At 41.7% G+C, this 21,506-nt stretch overlaps 1 pseudogene; it reads right to left on the bottom strand.

Annotated features, from left to right (window-relative positions):
* Window positions 1–16,986: 16,986 nt before the first annotated feature.
* Window positions 16,987–17,780, bottom strand: LOC123459470 (annotated as a pseudogene).
* Between the last annotated feature and the right edge of the window lie 3,726 nt (window positions 17,781–21,506).

The raw sequence follows: 21,506 nt of genomic DNA, 5'->3' as shown, positions 1-21,506 counted from the left end.
GCTCTTCCTAGCCCCTTTTTCAGAGATGGTAGAGAAGGTCATTCTCATCCTTATGCTGAGGGGACTGGCACATGATGTCCAGTGGATATGTAGGCTCCACATGGACAGCAGGATGATGATAGACCAATTATTAATTAAGTCCTCCCTAACAAGATCTGGGGGGTTTAGGAGGCTGTCCTTGGGGCCATTTTCACAAGGAGTTGGGTAACTGTCGACATCACTGATTCAGCTCAGTGTGTATTATCACAGTGCAGAAAGAATACCCATGTCTCTATTCCCTTGAAGATGCATGAGCAGAGTAAGAAAGAGTCTCAGCAGGGACTGGAGAAGTGAAGTACACCTGTACCCACCTTCGGGACAGGAAGAAGAGTGCAGTGTCCCTGAACCCCTGACCCAGGGCACAATTAATGTGAATTAGCCTCTTCAGAAAATGAGGAACTTGTGGGTCATTCAGGTGGTCCATCTCTCAGGCACATGAGAAAGATAACATTAACAAAACTGAAATATTCGATTTAAATCCAACAAAATATACAAGATATGCCTTTAAAAACTTTAAAGCTTGGATGGGAGGAATCAATAAAAACATAAGTAAATGCTGACCTAGTCCTTGTTTTCTATCTATTTATTTATTTGACAGAGAAAGATGGAGGGAGGGAGAGAGAGAGAGATAGAGAAAGAGGGAGAGAATTGGCGTGCCAGGGCCTCTGGCCACTGCAAACTAACTCCAGACATGTGCGCCCTCTTGTGCATCTGGCTAATGAGGGTCCTGGGGAATTGAACCTGGGTCCTTAGGCTTTGCAGGCTAACACCTTAACTGCTAGCTAAGCCATCCCCCAGCCCCTATTCCTTGTTTTTAAGAAATACAATCATTATTACTAAAATAATGGATTTTTTTTAACTTGACCTATAAACTGAGCAGAATTTCAATCAAATCAAATATACCAACCATTTCTAAAACTGTAAGAGATAATATAAGACTGAAGAAAAACTTCAAGAACCTGAACATCTGATACCAAGAACTTATCACAAAGCCATAGTAGTATAGAAAATGTGGTATTGGAAAGCAGTAGATGATAGGTGGCATGGAGCTGAGGATTGTCAGAAGTATTGGGTATTTATCAAGCTTTCTGAGGGGCCCTCAGAGCAGTAGGCTCCCTTCCTATGTCATCTAGAATAGGACTTAACTTTTTCCATTAGCAACCTCTTTTCAACCAAAAAATTTTTTATATGGCTCAGGTATATAGGTATATAAAATAAGTATATTAACTAAACATTTACTGATAATAAATCATTAAGAAATTTATTTTAAAATAATTCTTTTTATATATTTATTAAAGACTAAAGCAAATTTCCACACCAAAGAGATGGATATATTTATTTACTTTTACAGAAGATTTAAATCTTGGATGAATATTTGATACATACCAGACATAGAGCATCTTCAGTGTTTTTCAGAATTGATTGACATTTTTATTTTATAATTGTCAATGCTGAGAACATTATTTTGCATGAATAAGTATGGCAGAAGTATGAGGATGGAGAGATAGCTCAGTGGTTAAAGACACTTGCTTATAAAGCCTGATAATCCTGGGTTCAATTTCCCAGTACCCATGAAAATCCAGATGCACAAAGTGGTACATATATTTGGAGTTTGCTTGCAGTATCAAGAGGCCCTGCAGGCCCATTCTTTCTTTTTCTATCTCTCTGCCTTTCTCTCTGCTTGCAAATAAATAAAAATATCATAATGGTGGAAGTATATTCAGGACCTTCAATTCAGACACAGGCTATGGAGACGGCTCCTTTGGTAAAGACTTTTCTATGCAAACATGAAGGCCCAAGTTCAGATTTCTAGCACCCAGGTAAAAAGCCAGGGACAGAGTCGAGGCCTGGAGGTTAAAGGCTTATTTATAAAGCCTGCTGGCTTGAGTTCAATTAATTCCCTGCACCCATGTAAAGCCAGATGTGCAAAAAGTGGCACATGCATCTGGCATTCATTTGCAGCAACAGGAAACCCTGTTGTGCCCATACGCACACATACACACAAATGAATAAATTAAAAAAATTAAATCTGGAAAGAAAAATGCTTGGCATGGTGGTGCACACCTTTAATCCCAGCACTCAGGAGGCAGAGGTAGAAAGATCACTGTGAGATCAAGGCCATCCTGGGACTACATAGTGAATTCCAGGTCAGCCTGGGCTAGAATGAGAACCTACCTCAAAAAACCATACCAGCCAAACAAACAAAACTACATCTGGGCACAGGACTGGAGAGATGGCTTAGAGTTAAAGTGCTTGCCTATGAAGCCTAAGGACTCATGTTCGACTTGCCAGATCCCATGTAAGCCAGAGGCACAAGGTGACACAGGCACACACAACATTGCACTTGCACACAAGGTGGTGCATGCATCTGGAGTTCTATTACAACAGCTGGAGGCCCATGCACACCAATTCTCTCTCTCTCTCTCTCTCTCTCTCTCTCTCTCTCCCTCTTGCATAAAAAAAGTCACTCAGTAGGGCTTGCCTCAAAAAAAAAAAAAAAAAAGGTGGGCACAATGGCATGTGCCTATAACCCCAGTGCTGGGGGTACAGAGACAGGAGGTTTCCCACAGCTCACTAGTCAACTATTATAGCATAATTGGTGAGCTCCAGGTCCAGTGAGAGACCCTGCCTCACAAAATAAGATGGAGAGTGATTCAGGAAGACACCCAGTGCCAAACTTTAGTACCATACACATGTACACACACATGCACATACACTCACATGTATGCTACACAGACCCATACACAAAAGGAATTGGAAATTATGTCCTAATCTCTAAGCAAAATTTATTTAACAGTTTTTATGAAATTCAAGTTATACATGTGTGTCAGTTCATAACTCAGCAAATTATTTTGAACTTTTTAATAGATAGCCAATGTTTTTATTTCCAATTGAGCATGGCTTATGAATCCAACATAACTTTTAAGAATCAATATTTGAAGGGAAGTATTTATGAAACTGTATCTATGCAATTGGGGAAGGTGATTTTCACTTATAAAATCATTTGTAGCTGTCAAACATTTTTAAGGAACCATTTTCACCCTATTGTTCCTTATGTTAGCTTTTTCACTAAGACTTTCAAGTTGTTTAGCATAAGTTTCACAATATTTTTGAAGCAATGTGTTTAAATCACTGGGTTTTTCAAAAATATCTAAAATGGGCTGGAGAGATGGCTTAGTGGTTAGGCGCTTGGCCTGTGAAGCCTAAGGACCCCGGTTCGAGGCTCTATTCCCCAGGACCCATGTTAGCCAGATGCACAAGGGGCTGCACGCATCTGGAGTTTGTTTGCAGTGGCTGGAGGCCCTGGCGCACCCATTCTCTCTCTCTTTCTCTCTGCCTCTTTCTGTCTGTCTCTCTCTAATAAATAAATAAATAAAAAATTTAAAAAAATATCTAAAATATCTTTGAATTCATTTTGAAAAAATAATAACAAAATCAGATTTCTGCTCAACCAAAAATAAAATAACATCTTTTAGTTTCAATAAGATCACTAACCTATACCCTCTTGAAAACCACCTGCATGTAACAACAAGCTTCTGTGAATACAGTCCATGACTTTGCAGAGGTGTGAAAACAAATGGCTGGAAGCAGCAAGACTTTTCAGGTTTGCATTGCTAGTAGAAATCACCCAACCAAGAACAGCTTGTGGGAAAAGGTTTATTTTGGCTTACAGGCTCGAGGGGAAGCTCCATGATGGCAGGAGGAACAATGACATGGGCAGAGGTGGACAACATAAGGTGGACAGCAGGAACAGGAGAGTGTGCCAGACACTGGCTTGGGGAAACTAGCTATAACACCCATAGGCCTGCCCCCAACAATACACTGCCTCCAGGATGCATCAATTCCAAATTTCCATCAGCTGGGAACCTAGCATTTAGAACACCTAAGTTTATGGGGGACACCTGAGTCCAACTACCACACATGCCATAAAATGATATATATTCACTGGCACCAACTTTAACTTTTGCTGCAATCCAACATTTTTGCCCATCATTGCTGCCACCCCATCTGTGCAGACACCAGTACCATCTTTCCTCTGTAAACTTTCATTTGGGATAAATCTATCAAATTTGAGATAAGTATCTAATCCTGTGTGCCTTTAAATGATGATAAAAACAGTAATTCTCATGAATGTGTCCTTCATAAACATAGCTTGCCTCTAGTAACAAGTATGCCATGTTAAAAATGTCAGCTGTTTTGGGCTGGAGAGATGGCTTAATGGTTAAGGTGCTTGCCTAAAAAGCCAGAGGACCACCCTGGTTTGATTCCCCAGGACCCACGTAAGCCAAATGCACAAGTGGCACATGTGTCTGGAGTTCGTTTGCAGTGGCTGGAGGCCCTGGTGTGCCCATTCTCTCTCTCTCTTTTTTGAGATAGGGTCTCAATATAGCCCAGGCTGACCTGGAATTCACTATGGAGTCTCAGGGTGGGCTCAAACTCATAGTGATTTTCCTACCTCTGCCTCCCGAGTGCTGGGATTAAAGGTGTGTGCCACCATGCCCGGCACCATTCTCTCTCTCTTATCTGCCTCTGTCAAAGAAATAAAAAAAAATTTTTTTAAATGCCAGTTATTTCATCTAAGTAGATTGCAAATTTTCTATCTTCTCCTCCCACCCAAACTCCAGTGATTCTTATCTCTTGGGTCTGTTCCCTACAGTACTAGGATTACCGATGGATGTGGCCATGCTTAAGTGGGTCCTGGGGATCGAACTCAAATAGTTTCTCAGGCCTCCTAGGTCCTCATGCATGCACAGGAAGTGGTCTTAGCCACTGAAGTATCTCTCAACCCTTCATGAACTATTCTTGACATCTTAGTAGCATCAGGTAATATGACTTATTCTACTAAGTAGGGCTTTTTACAATTAAGTAAGTTTCATAGCATGCAAATAACTACTTTTCATTGACAGTAACAAATATCAAAATATTCATCTTTATGTGGTGATTTTATTTGTGGGAGGGACTGGACCTAGGGCTTCATGCCTGCTTGGCATGCATTCTACCACCAAATTTCATTCCTAGTACAAAGGGCTAATTTGGTTTACTTTCACTTATTTGAAGGTTTACTTTTTTTTTTATTTTTTTTATTTTTCTAGGTAGGGTCTCACTCTAGCCCAGGCTGACCTGGAATTCACTATGGAGTCTCAGGGTGGCCTTGAACTCATGGCAATCCTCCTACCTCTGCCTCCCGAGTGCTGGGATTAAAGGCGTGCACCACCATGCCCAGCCGAAGGTTTACTTTTTTAGTCCAGGCTAACCTGAAACTCCCTCTGTAGCTCAGTCTGGCCTTGAATTCACGATCCTCCCACCTCAGCCTCCTGAGTACTGGGGATATAGATGTAAGTCACCATACCTGACTTTATTTAAATATTTTTAAAAGTCATTCAAAATATTCCTTTGGTTTATTATAATACACTGCATTCTTGGTATTACAATGCCATTTAAATTTGGCTGGTGTCATGTTCTCTGCATCCAAAACTTCATTATAAATTAAGCAAAGAGGTTTTCCATACCACCATAGTTACTAAAAGTAAACATATATTATAAAAATGGTTCAACATATTTTCTTTTTTTCAAGGTAGGGTTTTGCTCTAGCCCTGGCTGACCTGGAATTCACTATGTAGTCTCAGGGTGGCCCTGAACTCATGGCGATCCTCCTACCTTTGCTTCCCAAGTGCCAGGATAAAGGCATGTGCCACCACGCCAGCCAAATTTTCTTTTGCTTGTCAGTTTAGGCTTACTACAATCTGGTAGCTAAGACTGTCACATTGCCACCAGTATTTTTACTTCTTCCATCTAGATTTAGGCCCTTATCCATAATAGTAAAATATTTTTGCCCTAAAACATAAATATGGATAATAATTTGTCAAAAAATCTGGGTTTAGGGCTGGAGAAATGGCTTAGCAGTTAAGGTGCTTGCCTGTAAAGCCTAAGGACCCAAGTTCAATTCCCCAGTGCCTTTGTAAGCCAGATACACAAGGTAGCACATGTGTCTGGAGTTCATTTGCAGTGACCAGAAGCCCTGACTTGCCAATTACCTATTTCTCAAATAAATAAAAAACTATTTTTAAAATCTGGATTTAACTCATCAAATTAATTTATGCTTAGCTTTAATTTTTTTTTTTTTTGTTTGTTTTTCGAGGTAGGGTTTCACTCTAGTCCAGGCTGACCTGGAATTTACTCTGTAATCTCAGGGTGGCCTCAAACTCATGGTGATCCTCCTACCTCTGCCTCCCAAGTACTGGGATTAAAGGTGTGCACCACCATGCCTAGCTTAGCTTTAAAAATTGATGTTCACACTTACATATGTACACAGCAGTTAGGAAATATTGTTGAAGGATAGTTGCCCTTACTTGCTGCAATCAAGCACTATTTCTACAAAACAAGATAACAGCAATTTATACCAAATTTTCTTCTTTTTTGTTTCTTTATTTTAGAAAGAGAGAGAGAGAGAGAGAGAGAGAGAGAGAGAGAGAGAGAGGGAAATAAGCAGGTAGAGAGAGAGAGACAGTGAGCACTCCAGGGCCTTCAGCCACTGCAAATGAACTCTAAACATATGCACCACCTTGTGCATCTGGTTTACATGGGTCCTGGGGAATCAGATTTAGGTCCTGTGGCTTTGCAGACAAGTACCATAACTGCTAAGCCATCTGTCATGCCCTAAACCAAATTTTCTAACATAATGCATTCCAAAGACATACTTAGTGGATATTTACATAGTGAAGAGTGGTAGCAGGAAAATATTTGATGCCATTGCTCTCCAGAATTGAACCATTATGTTTCTATAAACACTAAATACTTAATATGTACAATAATAATACTATACTTTCATTAGTAGTCTCAAATTTCAGCTGAGATATCCCAGGCAGTGTTTGTTGGTGCTGCATAGCATGATGACACACGCAGTGGCATACAGTGGAGCTACATGGCACGATGGTATGTGTGGCAGCATGCAGTGAAGTCACAGAATGTAACATGGAGGAGCATTGCCAGAACACCTCAGATTTGTTCTGCTTTTGATTTGGAATTAATCTTTGATTGTTTCATAATCAGAAATTTTTACTGTCAAAATTTTTTGTGACTCCTACATTCAGTTATGTGACCTCTGTCAGAGTTATGACCTAATTTAAAAAGTTTTAACTAGAACATTTAAGAAAAGGCTGTTTTGGCTGGAGAGGTGATGCTTCCTGCACAAGCACGAGAACTGAGGGGGTCTGAGACTGCTGAGTTCAATTCCCAGAACCCATGCAGATATTGGGCATGGCCTCCATGTTTGTAACCTGTCTCTCCCTGCAGAATTGCTAAGGCTGGCAAAGCTCTGGCATCAGTGAAGAAACCAGGCCTCCAATAAGCTCAAGGAAACAAGCAGATGAGCAATGGAGGGAGACACCTGATGGTCTCCTCAGGTCTTTGTGCACACACGAGACACCACATCTGCACACACTCATGCATGCACCACACATATAAGCCACACACACAGGCTTCATGACCCCACTGCACATCATGCACCCACATGTACATGAACCGGGAGGTCAGGTTCTGGTTCACTTTTTTTTTTTTTTTTTCAAGATAGGGTCTCACTCTAGCTCAGGCTGACCTGGAATTCACTATGGAGCATTATGGAGTCTCAGGGTGGCCTACTTTATGGTGATCCTCCTACTTCTGCCTCCCGAGTCCTGGGATTAAAGGCATGCGCCACCATGCCCGGCAGGTTCTGGTTCATTTTTGATAGATCACTTTTGCTTGGTGGGGAGTAGGAACTCATGAACATGATCAGAAATGTTGATCACTCTGGAAAGAAGAGCAAGTGAAACTGCCTGGCCCACTGGTGATCCACAGAGAGGGATAGATTCTTTTGCTAAAGTAGTCTTGATAACCAAATTACCTTAGACAATATTCTGACAGAACAGGGAGGGTGGTTCTGTTATTGAAAATACCTCTTGCAGTTACACTAACACTTGAACCAAAAAACATTCAAGAACAGGCATCAACAAATGCCCTCAGTGGCACAAGGAGTAAATATTGGTTCTTAGGAATGGTCATCTGGTTTTCCCAGGCCACTATCTATTTTTTCTGGGATAATAAAATTAGGAATAAAAATTTTAAAAGATCTCATTCATGGTTTATGTATAATTACATGTGCCTTAAAATGTTTGAGAAAAACAACTGAAAAAAGAACTCACAAGGAGACATCACAGACTGCCTCCAGTGATCCCAAGACCCACCTTACTCTGACACTGAGAGAATGTTACTCCTCTAATCAGAGAGGCACTATGCCTCCACCCAGATAGGAGAAACTTAAGAAGAACGTTCTCTGCCTATAAGTCCCTCTAAGAATAAGGAATAAAGTTTCTCAAGCCTGGCATGGTGACTCACACCTTTAATCTCAGCACTTGGGAGGCAGAGGTAGGAGGATCACTGTGAGCACAAAGCCAGCCTAGGATTATAGAGTGAGTTCCAGATCAGCCCTGGCTACAGTGAAACCCTACCTTGAAAAAAAAAAGACAAAGTTTTTTGGGCTGCAGAGATGGGTTAGCAGTTAAGGCTTTTGCCTGCAAGGCCTAATGACCTGGGTTTAATTCCCTAGTACTCATATAAAGCCAGATGTACAAAGTGATTCAAGCATCTGGAGTTTGTTTGCAGTGGTTGGAGAACCCAGCATGCCCATTCTCTTTCTGTTTGTCTCCCTTTTATCTGCTTGCAAATAAATAAATAAACTTTAAATTTTTTTCTCAAGGCTGGGGCATTTGTTAATAGCCACAGGAGTACAAATGATCTGTGGGAGGATGTGTTTGAACTTTCCTTCAAAGGTATACTTTCCTATGTTTTTAGTGCTGGGAACTGAGTTTAAATAAGTCAGTGTGTTGATTAAGTATTATTATCATATAATCTAGATTTTTCTGGTGAAGTTGTGTTTATTGGACTGCTCTCTCTCTTTCTCTCTCTGTGTGTGTTTGTTGTACACGCGTAGGTGTATGCATGTTCCTATGTGTATGGGCACATGTGTGTGCCCAAGCAAATAGTCACAGGGCTCCCTCTTAATTCTTAAGAACAATTTTAGTGAGCTGGTTGGTCAAATGTTTACTTTCTTGAGGCTGATAGATTCTGAGAGGTGTAGCCATGTGTCTGAGTAAACAAGCTCCCCCAATTTGCCAACTGTTCAGATGCTCATGATCCCATGGAGTTCCTTCAGAACCTCACAAACAGATATGGAGTGCATAAAATCCCGCAAAGGTTATACAGGTTAAGGTCTTAGTCTTGGAACAAAGCTTCCTGATTTGGAGCAAACCATTGGTAAATAACTGGTAGAATATGTTTCTGTTTTTTTTTTTTTTGGCCAGTGTTCTATAGGATCTACAGTTAACTTTGCAACTCTAAAAGTTCATAATGGAGTGACTTTGAACACTGAGTATCCCAAAATCCCATTTTCATATACCAGACACAAGGGGATGAGTGGGTGTGTGTGACTATTCCCCTGACAGCCTTGATCTACACATCCCAAAGAGAAAAGAGTTTCATAATGCTGATTTTCCTATATACAGAATCTGGATGAACTGCTGTTGGAGGGAAGTGTTATTTCAAATAATCTCTTAATTGTAGTAATATTAAGAGTCATGTGTAGAGGATGAAGGAAAGCTCAAGCTCTTCCATGGTGACATTAAAAAAAAAGTCTCAATCCCAGCACTCGGGAGGCAGAGGTAGGAGGATAGCCATGAGATCAAGGCCACCCTGAGACTACAGAATTAATTCCTGGTCAGCCTGGACCAGAGTGAGACCCTACCTCGAAAAAACAAAACAAAAAAAACTCTCATTATATATGGAATCCTGGGTGATCACTTTTATTTGCTATGTTACCTCAGAAAGCCCTTTATAACTCATAGTAAAGTCAAGCTCTGTGAAGACCAGTGGTCAGAACAATGATGAGTTGAGAGGGATTTGGAGTGTTGTGTCCAAAATTCTGTTAGATTCCCTGTTTTATTTAGCCAGGGCTTGGGAAATCCTGACCACAGAATTATCTTTTCATGAAACTATGAGAGAAGACCATGGTGCTGGTACAAAGATAAATCATGATAACCAATTTCCAGGGGAAGGACAGAGTTGCTTATGACCTGTGGAGACTGTCTCCCAACACACAATTTAAAGAGACCAATCAAATGACTAAGACAAAAGAGCTATATATTCTCTTACTCTGATTGTGGCAGTATGTAATTACAACCAGACACAAAGGAATATCAGCAGATGGAAAGTTGAGATGATGCAGGCTAGGAGAGAGGAGAGTAACAAGCTTAGCTTAACTCACCTAGATCCTTAGGTTTGAGTTCAGGTCCTGATTCACAGGAATTACTTGGCAGGCTCACGGGAGTTCATTGGCTTGTATGCCCTCTCTACCCTTGGTATGCTGAATCCAGAGAGTTATACCTTGTAATATCGAGACAGAGTGAATTGCCAATGGAATTAAATAAGGTCTTGTCCAGATTAGGTTAAAATGGTCTTGTGGGGATCCTGACTTTCAAAGTTTTAAGTGTACCCAATCTTCTGTGCTTCATCAGGGTGACATCTGATTCCAGGTGGATGGGAGGCTTTCGGGTTATCTATTTAATCACCTGCCCTGGATTCATCCATGCTGTATGGCCAGCTTAATGTCCATGTCTGGGTATGAGTTGGAGCCAGTTCCTCAAGGAAAAGTTGCCAAGGAGCAGAGCTTGAGTACATCAGAGCAACAGACAAGCTTTAGTCTAGCCTCATGGGTTTCTTTCTTTCTTTTTTTTTTTTAATTTTTATTAACATTTTCGATGATTATAAAATATATCCCATGGTAATTCCCTCCCTCCACACCCCCACACTTTCCCATTTGAAATTCCATTCTCCATCATATTACCTCCCCGTTACAATCATTGTAATTACATATATACAATATCAACCTATTAAGTATCCTCCTCCCTTCCTTTCTCCACCCTTTATGTCTCCTTTTCAACTTACTGGCCTCTGCTACTAAGTATTTTCATTCTCACACAGAAGCCCAGTCATCTGTAGCTAGGATCCACATATGAGAGAGAACATGTGGCGCTTGGCTTTCTGGGCCTGGGTTACCTCACTTAGTATAATACTTTCCAGGTCCATCCATTTTTCTGCAAATTTCATAACTTCATTTTTCTTTACCGCTGAGTAGAACTCCATTGTATAAATGTACCACATCTTCATTATCCACTCATCTGTTGAGGGACATCTAGGCTGGTTCCATTTCCCAGCTATTATAAATTGAGCAGCAATAAACATGGTTGAGCATGTACTTCTAAGGAAATGAGATGAGTCCTTTGGATATATGCCTAGGAGTGCTATAGCTGGGTCATATGGTAGATCAATCTCTAGCTGCTTTAGGAACCTCCACACTGTTTTCCACAATGGCTGGACCAGATTACATTCCCACCAGCAGTGCAGAAGGGTTCCTTTTTTTCCACATCCCCGCCAACATTTATGATCATTTGTTTTCATGATGGTGGCCAATCTGACAGGAGTGAGATGGAATCTCAATGTGGTTTTAATCTGCATTTCCCTGATGACTAGTGACGAAGAACATTGTTTTAGATGCTTATATGCCATTTGTATTTCTTCCTTTGAGAACTCTCTATTTAGCTCCATAGCCCATTTTTTGACTGGCTTGTTTGATTCCTTATTATTTAACTTTTTGAGTTCTTTGTATATCCTAGATATTAATCCTCTACCAGATATATAGCTGGCGAAGATTTTTTCCCATTCTGTAGGTTGCCTCTTTGCTTTTTTCACTGTGTCCTTTGCGGTGCAAAATCTTTGTAATTTCATTAGGTCCCAGTGGTTAATCTGTGGTTTTATTGCCTGAGCAATTGGGGTTGTATTCAGAAAGTCTTTGCCAAGACCAATATGTTGAAGTGTTTCCCCTACTTTTTCCTCTAGCAGTTTTAAAGTTTCCGGTCTGATGTTAAGGTCTTTAATCCATTTGGACTTAATTCTTGTGCATGGCGAGAGAGAAGAATCTATTTTTATCCTTCTGCAGATATTTATCCAGTTTTCAAAACACCATTTGCTGAAGAGGCTGTCTCTTCTCCAATGAGTATTTTTTGGCATTTTTATTGAATATCAGGTGGCTATAGCTACTTGGGCTTACATCTGGGTCCTCTATTCTGTTCCACTGATCTACATGTCTGTTTTTGTGCCAGTACCATGCTGTTTTTGTTACTATGGCTCTGTAGTATAGGTTAAAATCAGGTATGGTGATACCACCAGCCTCTTTTTTGTTGCTCAGTATTATTTTAGATATTCGAGGTTTTTTGTGATTCCAAATGAATTTTTGGATTGTTTTTTCTATTTCCATGAAGAAAGCCTTTGGAATTTTGATAGGGATTGCATTAAATGTGTAGATTGCTTTAGGTAAGATTGCCATTTTACGATATTGATTCTTCCAAGCCAGGAACAAGGGATGTTTCTCCACTTTCTAGTGTCTTCTGCAATTTCTCGCTTGAGTGTTTTAAAGTTCTCATTGTATAGATTCTTTACTTCCTTGGTTAGGTTTATTCCAAGGTATTTTATTTTTTTTGATGCAATTGTGAATGGGAGTGATTCTCTGATTTCATCCTCTGTGTATTTGTTGTTAGCATATATGAAGGCTACTGATTTCTGTGTATTTATTTTGTATCCTGCTACATTGCTGTAAGTTTTGATCAGCTCTAACAGCTTGCTAGTAGAGTCTTTAGGGTCCTTTATGTATAGAATCATGTCATCTGCAAATAATGATAACTTGATTTCTTCCTTTCCAATTTGTATCCCTTTTATGTGTGTCTCTTGCCTTATTGCTATGGCTAAGACTTCCAAAACGATATTAAATAGAAGTGGGGACAGTGGACACCCTTGTCTTGTTCCTGATTTTAGTGGAAAAGCTTCCAGTTTTTCCCCATTTAGTAATATGTTGGCTGTAGGCTTGTCATAAATAGCCTTTATTATATTGAGATATGTTCCTTCTATTCCCAGTCTCTGTAGGACTTTTATCATGAAGGGATGTTGGATTTTGTCAAATGCTTTCTCTGCGTCTAATGAGATGATCATGTGATTTTTGTCCTTCAACCCGTTTATGTAATGTATTACATTTATAGATTTGCGTATGTTGAACCATCCCTGCATCTCTGGGATAAAGCCTACTTGGTCAGGGTGAATGATCTTTTTGATATACTCTTGTATTCTGTTTGCCAATATTTTGTTGAGAATTTTTGCATCTATGTTCATGAGGGAGATTGGTCTGTAATTTTCTTTTTTTGTTCTATCTTTGCCTGGTTTTGGTATCAGGGTGATGCTGGCCTCATAGAAGGAGTTTGGTAGAATTCCTTCTTTTTCTATTTCCTGGAAAAGCTTAAGAAGCAATGGTGTTAGCTCTTCCTTAAAAGTCTGGTAAAATTCAGCAGTGAATCCATCCGGGCCTGGGCTTTTTTTAGTTGGGAGATTATTGATAACTGTTCGGATCTCCATGTTTGTTATAGGTCTATTTAAGTGATTAATCTCATTTTGATTTAATTTAGGTAGGTCATATAGATCAAGGAAATCATCCATTTCTTTCAGATTTTCATACTTTGTGGAGTATATGCTTTTATAATATGTCCCTATGATTTTTTGAATTTCTCTGGAATCTGTTGTGATGTTACCTTGTTCATCTCTGATTTTATTAATTTGTGTCTCTTCTCTCTTTCTTTTGGTCAGATTTGCTAAGGGAGCCTCATGGGTTTCTTGACACAAAGACAGGACAGTGGGTTTCCCAGAGAAAAGCTAGTCTCACCTCATAGTGGCTAGGGACTACCCAGAGGTGAGAACACAGAGGGGCAAAAACACAAGGGGGGCCCTGGAAAATCACTGCAGTCTGAGCAGTCCTCAGCCAGTGGAGGCTTTAGGCCATTGCCAAGGATCTAAAGCAGTTGCCCTTTCTGGGCAGATTTGAACAAGAACCCAGGACTCCTAGCAAGACCATCAAAGGAGGGCAGCTTCAAGCAGGTCCCACTCAAGGGAGGGGGGCCTCAGGCTCCTGAGAGTTGCCTCACAAGGAGGTTCCTGCTGAATAGCTGACACTAGTCAGGACCCCTTCCTTACCTGGATGACGGTTGGAAGGGATGGTTCCCACTTAAGTCCCCCCATCTCCTCTCCCGAGCCCAACTTGCTCCCTGCCAGAGCTCCATCTCGCCCAGCATGTGCTCCGCAGGTCCAACTCCTTTCTGTCCTTCTGAACCCAGAGGGCTGCTCCTGCAGGTTTCCATGCAGACAGTTTAACCAAAAAGGAGACAGACACAGTTGGGTTGTGGGAAGCACAGAACATTCCCGTCAAAGGACCAACCCCCAGAGTGTACACCTCAGGGGACCAGAGCTAGGGACACATAGACACAAGGCTGAGCTGCAGGGTGGAGCCAGGGCCTGCTGAAGGGGCTGAGGAGAGGTGCTGGGCTTGGGCCTCTCCACTGTCTCCCAGACACTTAATTTTTTTTTTTTCTAAAAAGCAGAAAGAAAAAATTTGATACTTTCATGCATGTATAGAATGCTTTTTTTTTGAAACAAGTTCTCACTGTAGCCACAGCTGACCTGGAACTCATTCTGTGGCCCAGGCTGGTCTTCAACTCACAGCAATTTTCCCACTACAGCTCCAGATCTGGAGAGTTCTCAGGTTCAAGACCTGGGATCTGAGGTGGAAGGGATGAGACACTGTGTTACAAGAACAACTGGTATCACATATATATGTAGCATTCCAGTCTCTACATATCTAATTTATTACACACTTGTAGAGATCATTTATAAATATAATACCTGTGGAACAAACATGGACAGCATCCCACAATTTGCCGAAGGCATTGCTTCTTTAATATATTGTAAATTAACTATCTGAAATGTTTGTGTGCATATATGTGTGCATGCACACGTGTGTGCACACATCAGGATCTCGTGCCATTGCAGATCTGCAAATAAATGTTGGTTAGGTGCACCACTTTTTGCATTTGACTTTACGTGGGTGCTGGGGAATTAAACTCAGGCCTTAGACGTAGCAAGCAAATGCCTTTAGTTGCTAAACCATCTCCCTGATCCTAGAAGTTATTTTTTGAACTTAAAAATACTGGATATTTTAGTGCATGCTTTTATTTTCTATGTCTGTATGTAGTGTTTCAGGAACATTATAATGAGGACTATAAATTGATAATGTTTAGACAATAAGTGATGTCATGGTTAATCATCATTGTCAATTAGACTGGGTTTATTTTTATTTATTTGAGAGAGACAGACACAGAGAGAAAGAGGCAGAATGAGAGAGAGATAAAGAGAGAGAGAATGGGTGCATCAGGGCCTCCAGCCAAGGCAAAAGAACTGCAGATGCTTGTGCCCCTTGTGCATCTGGCTAACATGGGTCCTAGGGAGTCGAGCCTCAAACCAGGGTTCTTGAGCTTCACAGGCAAGCACTTAGCCGCTAAGCCATTGCTCCAGCCCTAGACTGGGTTTTAGAATCACCTAGGAGGTACACTTTGGGGAGAGTCTGCAAGGCATTACTAGAGAGAGTTAACTGAGAGGGAAGATTCACCCTGAATGTGAGTAGCACAATTCCATGGACTGAAGTTGCAGACTGAATAGAACAGAAAGCAAATGGTGCAAAAACATTCACCTCTGGTACTTGACTGAAAAAACAATAGCCAGCCACCTCCACCACCATACCTTCCCTGCCAGGTTGGACTATACCCTCAAGCCACAAACCAAAATAAACCATTTCTCACATTGTTTTTATCCGTTATTTTGTCACCAACAATGGTAAAAGTAGACAATACACTTGTATTTTTCTTCTAACTAAGAAAACAATTAGCTTTCTTATGTCACCAGAGACATTTGATAAGAATATCTGTTCTCTCACAGAAACATTTTATTTTATTTTATTTTATTTATTTTTAAGTACACAGAACAAGAAATTTTTATTATTTTCAATGCTAGTGAATAAAGAATAACAAGCTTAGAGGAGGAGAGAGAAACTTCAGGGACCAAGGAGGATTTCTGGGCAGGTTTCAAACCTTCAAAATTTGATAGCATAATTGTTTATGCTTTCTTTTTACTCATTATTTTTACTAACAGTTCCTACATGTGAAGTTTAAAGTCTTTCCACCTATCATGTTAAACAGCAAGCAAAATTTCCCTAGTATAGAAAGATGTTAGAAAGTTTGTACTTTCACATACATTTAAATGTCTGAATTTAAACTTTTACAAATGGCATTTTAATTTTGACTTTTAAAAAGTCATAGTAAAATTTCCTGAATTATAGATCATACCTTTACGAATCATTTATAAATTTATAATTATAATTATACATGTACAATAAAATGTTCCTGTGCTCTTGGAAGCATATTTTAAGATAATAATATATGTGACACATATATAGACACATAGTTTGCTTAACCTTTTGTGAAAATGAAGAATGCTCAGCCTTAAACTGGTTTTGTTAATTAATCACTCTGACTTAGATCATAAAAAACAGAACTGGGAAAGTTTTCTTAACAGGCATTCAGTCCAAATAACTCAAGGTCTCTTGTGGACATATTTTTTTCTTATTCTATAATTAGATTCATGTATTGGCAGTTTGTCTTGTCCATGACTTACTCTTGGAAAAACATTTTTTTTGGGGGGGGGTTTCAAGGTAGGGTCTCACTCTAGCTCAGGCTGACCTGGAGTTCACTCTGCATTTTCAATGTGGCCTTGAACTCAGTGATCCTCCTACCTCTACCTCCCGAGTGCTGGGATTAAATGCGTGCGCCACCACGCCCGGCTTGGAACGACATCTTAATAGGGAAGTATATATGGAAGATATCTGCCAACGTAAGGAAAATAAGCTCTTTTTAAAGCCAAAACCTTGTATGTTAGGGCATCCTTGGAAACAAATTTCCTAAGAGCCCTTTCTTTTCATGATTCTTTTCCTTTTTCACAGCTGTGCAGCCACTATTGCCTTCTTATTCGGAGAAACAAAAGCCAACTGTTCTTTTCTTGCGCAGAACTATTTGGAATGAACCCAAACGATAGCGGAATGTCGGATGGCTCCCTCTCTCAAGTCGTTCCCTCCTCTTTTATCAGCAAGGAAACTGCTCTCTCTCAGTGATCTCGCCACAACCGAGCTCTTCGGTGGGACGACTGACCACCATCAGTGAGAAAAGCTCTTCGACGAAAGCAAACTGATCAAACGGGGTCTGCTCGTCGTGCAGAAACATCGACTTGGCTTCCTCCAGGGCGGCCGAGACCCCGCAGCCCGCGCGGTTCGGGGCTCCTCTTCCGGGAAGTCGTAGTCGTCTTCCCGGGCGTCAAAGTGGTCGCCCGCGTCCCCGCTCGGGAAGCCCGGGCCCGCGGCCTGCTCGCCGGGGCCGGGGCCGGGGCCGGGGCCGGGGCCGGGGCCGGGGCGGCGGTCCAGGCCGCGCCTCGCCTCGCGCGCCGCCCTCGGCTGCGGGGCCTGCTCCTCCAGGGGGCCTCGCTCCCGGCTCCCGGCTCCCGGCTCCCGGCTCCCGGCTCCCGGCTCCCGGCTCCCGGCTCCCGGCTCCCGGCTCCCGGCTCCCGGCTCCCGGCTCCCGGCTCCCGGCTCCCGGCTCCCGGCTCCCGGCTCCCGGCTCCCGGCTCCCGCCGCCTACCTCCATCTGCGGAAGGTCGCCTTCGCCAGGCATCACGTCCACCTGCAGGTCACTGCTCCCTTCGTACAGCTCCCACAGCTCTGCCATGGCCGACATGGTGCTAGCGGGTCACTCTCGCAAAACGCTGTCCTCACAGAAACATTTTAAAATATAGTGAAGTTACAGTATTTTAAAAAAAAGTTTTAAATTTTAGTAGTTTCTTTTATATCCTTACTCTTTTAATGTGAAATACTTGAATTATTGTCTCTTCCTTTGATTTCTTAGAAATGCTACAGTTCATGATGGCTAGAGAAGCCTAAATTGCCCAGACCTATAATCCCAGCTACACAGGGGGCTGAGATAGGAAGGTTGCAAGCTCACCTCTTGCCTGGACTACAGGGTGAGTACAGCCTGGGCAACAGTGAGATCCTGCCTCCACATAAGAAGAGTACTAAGGGGGCTGGAGAGGTGGCTTAGCGGTTAAGCGCTCGCCTGTGAAGCCTAAGGACCCGGTTCGAGGCTCGGTTCCCCAGGTCCCACGTTAGCCAGATGCACAAGGGGGCGCACGCGTCTGGAGTTCCTTTGCAGAGGCTGGAAGCCCTGGCGCGCCCATTCTCTCTCTCTCTCTCCCTCTGTCTTTCTCTCTGTGTCTGTCGCTCTCAAATAAATAAATAAAAAAGAACAAAAAAAATTAAAAAAAAAAGAAGAGTACTAAGGACATAGTTCAGCGTACAAAATATTATTTCCAAAAGAAGATAGTACAATACTGATTCTTCAAACTTTTGAGGTCATTTAATATTAGTATTTGGACTCTGGACTCAAATCCATTTGAGTTTTGAAAGATCCTCTCTCAGGCAATAGTATAAAAACTAACTGGTACTCATAAAGAAGAGGGGACACTTAATCAGGTCCCAGGTCACTTCTGTGTTCACCTCACTCTGCAGATCTGCAGAACACGGGACCCTAATGAGGCAGCCAGGACATTACACCACTTGAAGCCAAGTGATTTTTACCTTCAGACTCCATTTACTTTTTCATCACCCACTTCCTTTGTCCTTATCAAGTAGATAAAATTCTTCAAGAATATAGCAACCCACTTGAGAAAGCTTCTATAAGGGACTGGGGAGGTGGCTCAGTAAATAAAACACTTGCTGCTCAAGCCTGAGTACCTAGGTTCCACCCTCAGACCACATGTAAAAGCTGGAAGCCATTGTGCACTTCTGTAATCCCAACATGATAGTGCCTCAGTGGTGAGATGGGTGGCAGAGACAGAATTTCCTGAAAGCTCTCAGTAAGTAAAGCAAAAGGAATGAGAACAATAGAGAAAGGTCAAGAAAATTCCTGCCTCAAAATGAGGTGGAACAGCAAGGATAGACTTAAAAGTTGTCCTTGAAGCACTTGCCTGCTTAAGGACCCAGATTTGATTCTCCAGTAACCGTGTAAAGCCAGATGTACTACAAGGTGGTGCATGTGTCTGGAGTTTGTATGTAGTGGCTAGAGGCCCTGGCGCACCCTTTCTCCCTTCCTTCCTTCTTTCTTTCTCTCTCTCCCTCTTTCTCGTAAACTCTCATAAATAAAATAAAAAATATTAAAAAATAAAAGTTGTCCTGTCACCTTCACACCATGGCATGTGTGTGCCTGCACTCATGTGAACTCATACACATTCATATACACAAATAATAAATAAAGGGGCTAGAGAAATGGCTTAGCGGTTAAGGTGCTTGCTTGTGAAACCTAAGGACCCAGGTTTGATTCTCCAGGTGCCAGGTAAGCCAGATGCACATGGTGGCACATGTGTCTGGACTTTGTTTGCAGTGACTAGAGGCCCTGGTGCAACCATTCTCTCTCTCTCCCTCTGTCTCTAATCAATCAATAAATACATAAATAAAAATCAGAATTTTTTTAAAAAAGACCAAATAATAAATGAAGCAAAACCTCCATAAAATATTCTGTATTTAGGTTTATATATATTTTGTACTGGAGATTCACCATATGAACTGTGGTAAGTCTTCTGGGGTTCACATAGATATGTATTCTGGCTATCATTGGTGGGACATTAGGTTTGATGAAAGTTGAGGCATCAACTCAGAAGTGTCATTTAAATAAAATATAGTGTCTATTGATGCTTTTCTTATTATAAGACATGGATGGTCAGGACTGATGTTTTCATGGCATGGAGAACAATGAGGAGAGGTGCATAGACCCAAGGGGTGAAGGGATATCATGGCTAGATGGGTTGTGTCATATCCTATCTGAATGGCTATTGTTCTGTGGCCCATCATCTGAATGCTAATACTGAGAAGAGGTCACCCAGATAAGTACCAGGCTGCCAGAACCTGATAGGATGCATCCCATCCCTTCCACAAGCCCCTGCAACCACAATCACTCTCTCCCTTCCAGGCATATAGGCACATTAGCTCTTTCTCAGTCACCAAATTGAGCTTCTATCCTAGGGATTAGCACTGCTTTCTCTCTTTAGAGGTTCTATAGCAGTGAAAGACGACTAGAGACTAGAACTGACAAATTAGGATACTCTGAGAACACTTTGGGATTTTTAATTTTTATTTATTTATGAGAGAGAGACAGAGACAGAGAGAATGGGCACGCCAGGGCCTCTAGCCACTGCAAATGAACTCCAGATGCATGCACCACCATGTGCATCTGGCTCACGTGGGTTGTGGGAAATTGAACCTGGGTGCTTAGGCTTCACAAGAAAACACCCTAACTGCTAAATATCTCCCCAGTCCTCAACTTTGGGGTTTTTAAGGCAATGAGGAAAACCATTTATTGCTCTGTTTAGAAATGAACATGGATTATGTTGTGTAATAAGGCTGTGTGGATCTCATGTCTGTCATTCTTATATGACAGAGGGGCAGCAGCACTAGGAAACACTGTCCGCGAAGGTCAGTGTCGGCACCCTTCTCACCTTAAGGCCATGTTGTCTTTTGCACCTTTTTTCCCCCCTCATAATGTAACTGAGTTTGGATAAATATAAGGAATCTAACTGCTGTCGGTGTGTGAGGATCCTTCTTCTTTGATTTATGAGAGCATGTGTGGGAGAGAAAGCACTGGCACACCAGAGCCTTAGCCACTGCAAATGAACTTCAGACATGTGTGCCATCTTGTGCACAGATGCCACTTTTGCACTTGCATCACCTTGTGAATCTGGCTTATGTGGTTTCTGGGGAGTCAAACCTGGGTCCTTAGGTTTGCAGGCAAGTGTCTTATCTTACCTGCTAATCCATCTCCCTACTGTCATGCTTCTTTCCCCCTCTCCCTGCTCTAATTTGTATGAAAATGTTTTCCTGTGGTGGGAGAGATGGCTTGGCAGTTAAGGCACTTGTCTGCCAAGCCTAACAATGGGGGCTTGATTCCCCAGTACCTGTGTGAAGCTGGATGCACAACATGGCCAGGGTTGCCAGGGTCAGAGCTTGGGCTTTGGCATCCCTAAAAATGTAGGCTCATCTCCCTGTCCTCATCAGGACAATCAAAGAGACAAATAGTCATGAAAAGTAGCAAAAGGAAATTTATTCAATATGTCCACATTGGGGGAACAGAAAAGAAAACAAATAAAGAGGTCTGGTGGTCCCTCTCCTCAGTCCATCATGAGGATGTCACTGGTGGTCTTGGAATACTTCCAGGTTCTTGGCATTTTTCTCAAAGAATCGAAGAAAGGTGCACACAAGTAGTTAAGCAGCAAGACATTTCATTAAAAGCAAAGTAATAGTAGAAGTTTGAACACTGTGCCAAGGTACAGTGGGCCAATTGAGGGAAGAGTACTCAAGAGCCTCAAGAAGTGGTCTGGTTGGTATTTCATTTATAGGATTTTAAAGGGCGGGTCCT

This window comes from Jaculus jaculus, chromosome 3, assembly GCF_020740685.1.
Source record: "Jaculus jaculus isolate mJacJac1 chromosome 3, mJacJac1.mat.Y.cur, whole genome shotgun sequence".
Classification (NCBI taxonomy): domain Eukaryota; kingdom Metazoa; phylum Chordata; class Mammalia; order Rodentia; family Dipodidae; genus Jaculus; species Jaculus jaculus.
The sequence above is the reverse complement of the archived record's forward strand: the minus strand, read 5'-3'. Positions and strand labels throughout refer to the sequence as shown.